Source organism: Lepeophtheirus salmonis, chromosome 3, assembly GCF_016086655.4.
Source record: "Lepeophtheirus salmonis chromosome 3, UVic_Lsal_1.4, whole genome shotgun sequence".
Taxonomy (NCBI): Eukaryota; Metazoa; Arthropoda; class Copepoda; order Siphonostomatoida; family Caligidae; genus Lepeophtheirus; species Lepeophtheirus salmonis.
Window position 1 is genome coordinate 31,314,603 of NC_052133.2, and position 12,060 is coordinate 31,326,662.

The window sequence follows — 12,060 nt, forward strand, 5'->3', positions numbered from 1 at the left end:
CCAATGATAAGAATCTAATTATTGCCACATATCTTTATCTGCAATATATATGTGCATTTCTTGATAATACATATAATAACGAACAGATTGGTAATGGATTGTCCAAAAAGTTATATCGTCGAGGAATAAAGATCTTGGTACTCGTCAAAAGAATATTTCAGCAAGGTCAGAAACTTCAAATCACTCTGAAGATGACAGTTATAAAGGGGGAATTTTAAATATTACTTTTTCTTCATGCTTTGCAGAAATTATAGAAAAGTTTTCTCAAAAAGATGAAAAAGAAAATCAAACTTACAATGAAATGGAAAAAAAAAATCTGGAACTCAAGAAAATCAATACAGAAATAAAGTTTGAGATGGACCAATACGAGCAACAAGATTGATCAAAAATGAAAATAATCCACTAGAGTGGTGGAAAATTAATCAATCAAGTTTCCCACACATGACCTTCCTTGTACAAAACCACCTTTTTCAGTGGAGAATGAAAGGCTCTTCAGTGCTGGCAGTTCCATCTATTCTCCAAAAAGAAATATACTGACTGCTCATAATATAGAGATGCTAATGTTCCTACATTATAATTTGAGAGTATTAGGCTGTTACTATGTTTTATAAGTTTTTTTATTTTTTATTTTCAGTTAGCTAAATATAAACGGAAGATATTAATTTTTAATTATAGTTTTATTGGATATAGTAGCGAGTTCAATTTAGTTCATTTATGTATTTTTATTTCTCATTAAAGTTGGATAGATAGGAAATATATATTAGTTTATTTTATCATAATCTATAGAATCATAATCAAATCAATATTGAATTATTTATCATGTTCATTATATATGTCTACATCTATTTTATCAGTTGTAATTCTGAGAAATTTACAGCAAAATAGAATAATTTACCTATTTTAAGTGGTTAAATAATATTTCATAAATAACCGTATACAATTGTATGTCTCCCCCTCCCCTAATAGAGAACAGTCCCAAAAACAAAAAAGGCGTTTGGTACCCCTGTACCCGCCTTTTTGGTTTTTAATTCCCAAATACTACCCAGCCTCTGTTTTAACTTCCTTTGACGTTCGTAACGTCATCGACATATTTTTAAAGATTGAAAGAATAACTTAGTCTGTACGGAATGGCGTGGTGGGACACTGGAATTGTATACCTACGTTTATTTATGAAATATTACTTAACACCTTAAAATATGTAAAGTTTTATATTACATTTCATCTCCGTAGGTATACAATTGTATCCCTCAACGGTAGTACATTGATTTTTGAACAAAATGAGAAGAAAAATAAAAGAATGCTAATTGAGTCTTCTATATTTAAAAAAAAAAAGGAAAGTTATATTTCTTGATTTCTATGAATAAATAAAAATAACTACTAATATATATATATATGGATGTGAGGGAACATCTCATTTTCAATTGACTCAAAATCCCTGATTTCTATTTGCAGAAGGACGATCCTCCTCAGCCTGTAGTTTAAAAAAGAAGAGGTACATTATAAAACCGTCTAAAGCTGTCAGAGTTCTCAGTCAAAAACCCTGTTTAATAATCTCACTTAAGGAAGACCCTTCATTCTTCTTAAACGTAACCATGGCTGACCTAGTACTATGGCTGGTGAAAGAGCTAGTGTCAAGGAGCCAGGAGCCTCCATGCAAACTCTCAACTAGCATATAAGAGTTTATGTTGAAGCTTGTTCTACTGGGCTTTTGCATATATTAAAGGGGCAAGTGCTATATCTCTTAACGGATTTTTGAAAAAATATTAGTTTTAAAATATGATATACTGGGTCTAATCTTAGATATCTAAAGTTTGAGTTTTTCTCTAGTCCTAAGAGTGCGATAAATAAAGATTATTTATTTTTATTATTTTTTACATTTGAGCCTAAAATACTCAGGGAAGATAACTATGGAAATGGAGGCCAGAGCTGTTAAGCATAGAGATTTCTTGAAAAATCAAGGCAATACCATGAAATTCTAGATTTATTGACCTTGGCGTGATAGTAAATCTGCGTCCACATTTTCTTCTGTCGAAAAGAATCTCGTTCTGCAGTTCATTTCTATAATTTTCTTCCAGAACGTTACTGCTAGAGTTAACATTAATTCGATATTCGTTCCTCCCATTGCCTTGAAATAATATAAAGCTGTAGCATTATCCACAAATAAAACAATAGAAGCTAAAAATAACACCTCTCATTTTCAGTATATTAATATATTTTATTGATTCCAAATTATCCTGGATGCATCTCCCGTCTGAGGCAAATACCCCATATCCCGAGAGCGAAGTATCTGTGCGAACCTCCAAATCTGGATGGAAATTCTCCCAAATGTGTGAGCATTTACAATTTGTATCTCAGGGGAACCGCCAGTCTAACTCCTGTAAGTCCTCCGTAGATGAAGAAGTTGTACATACATTCGGATTCAGTCAAAAATTTTTTTGCTAACTCGCTGAAATGAAGGAAAAAATACTGGGGCAAATTCGACGGCTAATAAACAGCATTCTAGAAGACCTATTATTTTCTGGAAGTGTTTCAGAGACCATTTATCTAGTTTTCTACATAGTTCTCAGTATCCCAAATAATTCCTAAGTGTTCTAAACTTTTAGTGGGGATTAAGTTACTTTTCTGTCCACTTACAGAACTTGGCTTTAAGCCAAGTGAAGTGAAAAGTACAATTGTACGACAAGTGTCTTAGATTACTGAATCTCTGAACACGCCTTGTAATGATGATATCATCTAGATAAATACTACATGGTATATATAAATTTAATATTAAGTATTGAAATCTGTTTCTCATTAGTTTAGTGAAAATTCTAGGGGGCATGGCGAAGGTCGAAACAAAGAACCTTAAATTTAAAAAATATATCTCCCCATTTAAAAATTTGATGATCGTTATGAATAAGGAAAGAATGGTAATCGTATGTTAGGTCGATGGAACATAGAAAATAATCCCTTTAATTTTTGAGGTGTTTCAATTTTGAACTTTGATTAGACTACAAAACGATTTACAGTTTGAAGATTAATAATAACTATCAACTGTATTTTGTCTTTTGTTTGACAGCAAAGATGCTGGAAGAAACTTTAGGACACAAGGATGAAAAATCCTGGATAGGAGTACTAGCATTTCGCTCTAAAAGAAATGAAACCTCCTAATTAATTGCTAGAGGCTTGTGTTTGTCTAGAGCGGGTGCTCCGATTATAATGCTCTTTTTAGGTCCCTGGCTAATAAATTGTAATTTGTAGCCCTCTTTTATTATTCTTAATACGAATTTACTATTGCTTATTAATTTACAATTGAGCATACAAATGTTAGCTTTTGTCGCCTTTATTGGAAGGAAAATGGTATTAGACCATGTAAAACCCAGTTCTTCAAAAATATTAACCGCTTTTAGTTTGTCACAAAAAATGGCCACTTTTAAGATAGAGCAAATCGACCAATCCTTCAGGGAAAGATCCAAATTGAGAATGTAAGAAAGAATCCATGGACTATAAACGTTATTTAACTAACCTTTTTTGTTATAGTTAATTTGTTGGAGTAATTAGAGGACTTTTTATAGGTGTGCTAGAAAGGTTTATTTGGTCCTGCTGAGGTTGATGGTGCAGGTTGACGGGGAGGATAAAGCTATAAGACTTGAACCTTGATTCACTATTCGTAAGAGTTAACGTCCTCTTGGAAAATTCATTTACGCTCTTGACAGTTGAGGAGGTGTAGTGCATTTTCCGTCTTGTCGAAGGAATTCTTCTTAGAGTGAACAGCCAATTTTGTCTCATGTTCTAAGTAGGTGGATAGCCCCCCTCCTGCAGCTAATGATCTTTAACTCAATCCTTCTTTTGGCCTGGATGAGATCCCATTCCCTTTTATTACTTTCTCTGACAGCCTTGTCAAGGTCAGAGATGGGAAAAAACACCCTTACCAAGTCTGGTAGAGAGTTGTGGCTGTGAACTTGCTAATATTTCCTTAGCCTTCCTTAAATTTAAGGCCAAAGGATTATTTAAAGTTTTTATGAGGTATGATGACATTTTAATAACTTTATGTAGCTCCTCATATAAGGCAATGAAAGGTCTTAGGCGGTCCTCCAAGTTTTATGGAGGATGGGCTCACTGGTTAGGCTGGCCTCTGGCAAATATTACATAAAATCCGAATTAGCCTCCAGGATCTGTAATTTTTCATAATTCATTGAACCCAGACCAAAAACTCGCGTTCATGAATTCTTTGAAGTCAGAAATGTTCAATCTCGCTTCTGTTGAAAGAAGCTCTTTCTGGAAGAGTTCTAGAATTTTATTCGAACGTAAGAAACTTACCAGTTTCTCACCCACCCTTTTTCCAGTTTCGAGTTCAGCTTTTCGTGTAGGCGGCGGCTGTGGAACTGTGTTTTCCTTGGATGAAAAGGCATTCATCATCACAGCATAATAATAAAAGAAATTATCCTTATTCCAGTCCATGTTCGGTGTAGCAATAGGAAACATTGGGAATAGCATCCATGCTGGCGGAGTTGTCTGTGCTTGTGCCAATGTTCATGATGTTGATGGCTTTTGGGTAAACACTTGTGTTGATCTGATTAGTCTCCGGCAATGTCCTTGCAGATACTGATTCCTGTGTTGGAGGATCCCTGATCCCATTTGAGAAATCGTCAATGGAACCATCGGAATCTATAGTAATAAATGTTGAATAAGTTGTATTTTTTTTGGAGCGTTGTTGTGAGTGATTTTTCCCTACGGCGTAGACACCGGAATATGGATTTAAAACAGAGGTTGGGTGGCTTCATACAGCATCACATCCATGATCGGAAAGGCCGTGGTCGTGACAGAGTTCAAAGCGAAAGTGCAAGTACACAATGGAGGAGATCCCTTCTGGGCATACCAATGTATTTTGCACCAGGAGTCATTGTGTTGTAAGTCCTTGAAAATGGACCATTTTATGGAGGTGGTTGTTCGAATTGTAAATTTTATCTGAGCCAGAGGGCTAAGCCATCGTCTGTTTGAGACCTTTCTTAGTTACAAGAATATTACACACAGCCGGTCATATCACAGTGAAGTGAGATGGTTAAGCCTTGGCGCTGTGTTGATGTATTTCTATGATTTACGAGAGGATATAAGTCATTTCGTGGAGAAAAAAGGAAAAACGGTTCTAGAATAACAATCCCAGGAATGGCTACAGGATCTTGAATTTCAGGTTGATATTACTGGAGCCTTGAACAGCCTTAACAAAATGTTGCAAGGACGCAAAAAAGTTGTCACGCAGCTTTACGACAAAATAAACGCATTTAAATTGAAGCTGGCTTTGTGGGAGACCCAAATGGAAAGTGGTGACCCTGCTCATTTTCTATGCCTGAGAAATGTGCGCGAAGAAAGACTTAATACAGACTTGAAGCGATACAGAGACAAGACTGCAGGATTACTGGCAGATTTTAACAAATGATTTCAGGTATTTGGTCAACTTGAGACATAATTTTCAGTTATTAGCTCACCTTTCACAGTTAAAGTCATTAATCTTCCGGTCTGTATTCAGCTAGAAATAATTGATCTGCAATGTGTGCAGATTAGAATGACAAATTTAACTCTGTTGGTCTGGACATATTTTCCTGGTATCTAATACCAGGGTACACTAAATTAACAGTTCTTGCGGCTAAAATTATATGCATGTTTGGAACAACTTACCTCTGTGAACAAATCTTCTCAGATATTAATATCAATAAAACAAAATTGCGTTCTAAAATAACCAATAAGCACTTAAATGACATTATAAAAGTTACAACCAGTCAGCACATTACACTTGATGTGGATGTACTCGTTCAGGCAAAAAGATGCCAAGTTTCAGGAGCAAAAACTAGTCCAGAATAAATTCATGTATAACATATTCAGAATAAAATTATGCCTTGCTATTTGAATTAGCACATAATGTTCAAATAAAAAGACTACAGCTCTTTAAGAATGTGTACTTATTGTTTAATTTATTAAAATGTGGAATTTAATGTCTTTATTTTTTCATCATAATCTTTATAAAATCTCATGTAAAGTGTATTATTTTTTTTTTTTTTTTACTTTTTAAATTAAAATTTTATGAAATTAGGTGAAATGTATTGTAAAAATGATATTAAATAAAATTTTAGTTAAATTAAACAATGTACCTTCTCTTTCTTACATAAGAACAAAGGAAATACATGATGTTTTGTTTATTTAGAGCCAAGTATGCTATAATTTTAATAGTCCGGACCTGAACAAACACATAACCCTCGTATGTGGTCCACGATGTAAAATGGGTTGACACTCCTGTTCTGGACTCTTACAGATAATGTGTCTTTCTCTTCTCGATAGTTTAGTCTGCAATACATATTGTATTCTGTTATGAGTAAGGGTGATAATTTTGGTAAGAATAGAAAAGCGTGCGAGGAGAAGAGAAGAAATACTTATGGCATGATTGATTAAACAATATACATCTTCTTCTATCAATCAAGAACGTTATCATTCCCGCCTTTATTATTCAATTTTAATATAATATTAGATACTGATAGTCGATAGAGAACTGAATAAAATACCTAAAATAACGTCGCCTTCTGTCTGGATTTATGAAAATGGAGGCCCAGGAATTTGGAAAATACTTACCGGATGAGAAACAGATGGTTTGTCGGATTTGTTGCTATAAATGTGCCTTTAGTCCCCTGTCTAGAATTACACGCCACTCATTATCCTCATCTCATATCAAGAACATGGCTATTTATCTAAAAAATCAAGTTAATGATGAATACATCATGTGAGACTTTAACTCTGATCTCACAAAGATGTTTATTGCATGTAATATAACCTATCCATTGCTAATCATCTACGTTCAAAAAATTTATGGAAAAATACACGGGTAAACCTATCCCTTCACGAGGAACCATCCTTAAATTAATGGCGGATGTTGGTACTGATGTCATTTATAGAAATACCTATTAAAATGTTTTGAGTCATCCACACCAAATGACGATCAAGTTATCAGTAAAAAGTATTTACTTATGTCGAAATGGAACTCTGAATTTTGTACCATCTCACAGTAAGTATTCAATTTTTTTAAATCTAACCATAAAATATGATTCTATTTTAGCTAAACATATCAAGAATTATGATACACAACTCACTAAAGGGCAAAAACAACTGCTTAAATGGTCACAACAACGGGTGTAGTAGCTTTGGATAGTTTGCAACTAGTTTGTCTGAGACTAGTTTCATCACTATGGTTGATGGGATCCAAGAAATGGTGTTAAGAAAACTCATAAAAGGCAAAAACAACTGTTTAAATGGTCACAACAACGGGGGTAGTTACATTGGGTGTTGCATTATAATTAACAATTGTGTGTATCCTTCATGATAATAGTATGTTGTTATATAAGCATAAATAACGGGGGGAAATCTTTCTTGATGCTCTTAATAAGGGGTAATATCGCCGGACATTACTACATAATTAGCTTTTGGTCTAAATCTTTCAGATGGATTTATTTCTAACATTTTTTTTATTAGTATATTTATTGTCTAATTTTATGATTTTGACATTTAATTTATTATTAATAATTAGTTAGATCTCATCGGTAGAGATATATCTATCCTGTGCGCACAATTGTATATAGCAACTTCCACATGAAGAGAGGTTTTTTTTATATTAAACTCCACGTCTCGCTTGTGTCTTGCAACCTAAAGTAATGACATATTTAACTGGATTCCGATGTCAGAACAAGAAAATATTATTTGGCATATAATTAACCATTGTATCTTGTAACAAATCATTCTTTTCTTATATAATTTAACTGAAGAGTTAGACTACGAAAAATATAATGGAAAATACACTGAGGAACAAAGAAAATTTCTCATTATTCACCGAAAAGTTCTTCATTGAAACTCTTGTATTCAATCCTCCTAAAGTCAACTCCTACTTTAAGTAAACTCTTTCCTTGATGAGAGTCTTTTAATATCCTTAATGTCTATAACGCATGAATTACTACTAAATTCGTGCTGTAACGTAAATATGAACAAAGATACATCTTGAACATTTCAAGCCTCACTCTCAATTTCTTTAGTTCTGGTAAGACTATTTTGCCTTTGGAAAACAAGCAAAAGATTATTTTAAACTCTCAAAGATAATGTGCTCTTCTTTTCTCCATATTTTGGCCTACAATGCATTATTCTATTATATATCTATATCTATGTATTCTATTATCTGAACGACATTGCAATTTCAAAACTTATTGACTCAAAAATCTTCTTCTAACAGCTAAATTGCTTGTAAGCATATTGAAATATTACACTCTCGAAGATTTACAATCTTTACAAAAATAAATAAATTACTAAATGTGTATCATACAAGCTAATTATAAGTTGTTTGATTGGAAACAATAGTTAAAATGTATCAAAATAACAACACGATTATTTGAGTATTAATTGAACAATTCAAAATAATTAGAACATCAATGGTATTCTCCTAAATCCCACATTGTCTTCCGAGGATAATAATTTCATTTAACAGATTAAAAACTTAAGTTTTTATTTGCTTCAGAAAAATATTATTAACTAATACTAGTACTTATTACATAATTATAAACATTCAATAATAATATCATAGATTACTTAACAATAATCAAGAAAAATGTTTATAGTTGTACTATTTCAAAACTTATAACGAAATAAAAAAAAGTTTAATACATAAATTTCAACACTTTACTATTTTTTTCTTCTTTTCTATTGCTCTAACCTTTCATTTGACAAACACGTTGCCCTTTTAGTTCTTTATATATGTTACAGGCAATGTGGAAAATCGGGAATTTTTCAAAATGCCCGTAGAACGAGCAATTTATAAAATTCCCAATATAGTGGTCAATGGTCATTTTAACTTCATTTACATTGTCACATAAAATGATTGTGAGCAATTTGATCCTGAGTGATTTGTTTCAGATACCATTTCATTGTAAGCAATTTGATAATTTAGTTCAGAGATGTCTAACCTCTGGATTGCGGGCAACATTGTGACTGGAATACAATTTTTAGTTGATCCGTCGTATATTTTATATATGTTGTGTACAAGTTGTGATGTATGTACAAGCTGCAACTTGTACAAACTTGCATGTTGTACAAGTTGCAATTTATTCGTCTTAAAATGCATTATTTAATTACAGCATTCGTCATTCCTATTACGAACCATCTCATTTAACATAATAAAACTACATGGTTATTATGTACTCATTTGAGTAATGTGTAATAAAATAGTCGAAAATTACAGAATTAATTTATCGACCATCCATGAAATATACAATTAATGCATTCTTTTCATCCCAAGTACTTTCAATCCTTTATTATAAATTATTCATATAATTTTTTATTTGTAACGTGTACAGTAGTTATGTGTCGTTCGCGAACGTAACTGCTCTTTGAAGTGAACGACAGGATCCGGCTCAACACCAATCAGATGCCGGCTCAGAACGTCTATAGGGGAAGGGGCTGGAGGAGAATGTAGCACCCTCCCGTGAATAAATTTTTGCTTTTATTTAAAGAAAATCGTCAGGATGAGAAAATTCGAAGGAAAAATTAGATAGTTTTTTTTATTTTGGGGGATTTTTATTCTAGAAAAAGGCCATTCGGGCAAATTATGCAGCAGAAGATATTTTTCCTATATATAATCCTACGGCAGTGGCGTTCCAAAGATTATATGTATATATTTTTTTTTTTTTGGGGGGGGAGGGCTTGTTTTTTGAAATTTTTGACAAAAAATTCCAAAATTGAAATATTTTGGAAAAAAAAATTCAAAATTAAATTTCAAGTATTTAATTTTTTGAATTATTCATCTGATCACAAAAAATTTCAATAATTAAATTGCAAATATTGAATTTAAAAAAAATTCTAAAATTACATAGTTGACAAGGAAAAAGTTATTTTTTTTGGAAATAAATTTAAAAAAAAAATCCACAACTAACCACAGAAAAAAAAACAGAAATCCATAGCTACTATCAGATAATAAAATTAATTTTTATATAATTTTTTGGAAAAAATTTGGAAAAATTATTTTTTTTGGTAAAAAATTCCAAAAATTAAATTTTTTGGAATTAATTTTTTTGAAGAATTACTTTTTGGTAAATTTAGATATATGGCAGGGGGGCTAATACACTATAGACACCCCTGTGCAGACATCTCTTTTATTGTAATGTATCTATTACAGCAACAAAAAAATCTTAAGAGCTGTTTGTGAGCTGAAAGAGCCGGTTCTCTAAAATGAGCCGGAATTCCCATCAACATTCTAAAAACAAATTCCCTTCAATCTTCCCTTCTTATATTTATTGTCATTATTTAATACGTCTGTATGTATGTTGTATTGAGTACTCTGCGTATATTTTATACCAATGATAATATATTATTATATTATCATTGATCTTATAATACTATAAATACCCTGACAAAAGTGTCAATGTCAGGACTCAGGGTAGTTTGACATCTTTATCACTCGTATAATATACTCCTATATATATATTCCTCCTGTCTCTCCGTTATTATCTCGGACGTTCTGGATCTATTTTAATGGGTTGTCTCAACTTCACCTCGTCAGGTACAAAACATATAAATTATATTGCCGGTTTTATTATTTCTATGAAGTAGTTTTGACTATCATATTGGAATACAAATGTATACCAACTCTTTTAATAAAATATTACTAAGCAATATTATAATACAGTATCGAATAAAATACTACGTAGGGATTTGATATTGTAGTAGTACCGGGGATTGCCCTGAGTTATTAGGCGTGGAGGAACATATTACATATATATTTTGCTATAATAATATAGGATAGATAACTACACAAGGAATCCTTGTTGTTACCCTCCGTTTTTCATGGCACACTCACAAGTAGCTACTCATTCAATACCAAAGACGACTCAATACTAACTTAGACATTATCTCCTCAAGAATATAAAAAATAATAACAGATCTTGAAAAAAACAAAAAAAAACATGATTTGATGAGCCAGGGAGTACTTTAGCTCGTTGCTAAACCTCATTAAAGTTAAATTCATCTTTTTAAATTTCATATAAAGTACAACCCGCATTTTTTTATATGAGTTGAACTAAACACATGACAGATTTCATTCATTTTATTCAGTACTCCCTGTATATTGTAATCCCTTTTTTTTAATATACTGTATTGGTTTATGAAGCAAGGAGTACTATATACAGTGCACCCGGGGACGTCGTTTTATGTATTCATAAATTATTTTTTACTCTCGCATAGTTGAATGAATGTTATTTTTTTTAATACTTTTTACGATAATGAACAAGATTTTTTGCAAATAATTAAATTCGTTTAAATGGTATCAACTCACTGAATACTCAAATTGTATCTCATGGTCACAAATGTAATGCCATAATTTCCTTAACGGAACATCCTTTTAGATAGAGGGAAACAAGAGTTGATGTCATAATAAATATCCGAAATAGCAACTTTGTTTTATTATTCATTTGAAAAATTGTGGAAAAATAATATTAGAATGATATTACAATGAGAGTACGATTAATTTATTTGGCTAACTACTATATGATTTTGGCCAATTTCTTTTTCTTTTGAGGAAAAATGGCGTGATACTACAAAGGTAATGACGTATTTTGTGTTAGTGAGGTAACGCGGTGTTATTGTCTTTACTACTCCTTATAATACTCTCTCCTCCCGTTCTTTTTCAAATATTATTTTCTAATAATTTGTGCGGGAAGTTCAGTCAGTCTCTCTTTCATCAGCCGTCATATATTGAATTATGGTTATTAATGATTATAAATTGTTACACCATCAAATAACGGATCTTCAAAATCGACTGGATTTCGTAACTAAAGAGATGGAGCTCTTTTGTCTACCATGTCAATAATAATTGATCTATTCCTTGCTGAACTGATCGACCTATTTCCATTCGAACATTTGGATGATGGAAATGGAATAATGATTGATTATCACTAATTAATCCATCACAATACTATCATTAATGTGAGTGTTAAAAGAACTTTATACTTTTTCAAATATAATCTGAACAATTTTTGAATACATATTAAAAAAGAGTGTTTC

General features: G+C 32.0%; 1 protein-coding gene across 17 annotated transcripts in view; it reads left to right on the forward strand.

The window, feature by feature from the left end:
• Nucleotides 1-11,655: 11,655 nt before the first annotated feature.
• The window catches only part of LOC121114935 (KCNQ potassium channel), a 579,520-nt gene continuing 579,115 nt past the window's right edge, over nucleotides 11,656-12,060 (forward strand). For 13 of the 17 annotated variants that reach the window (XM_071887328.1, XM_071887329.1, XM_071887309.1 and 10 more), the window contains exon 1: nucleotides 11,686-11,982. The gene's annotated coding sequence lies outside the window, so the exon portion shown is untranslated. Of the gene's footprint in view, nucleotides 11,983-12,060 lie in introns of all 17 variants that reach the window. The other 4 variants (XM_071887354.1, XM_071887327.1, XM_071887355.1 and 1 more) reach the window with 1 other exon arrangement.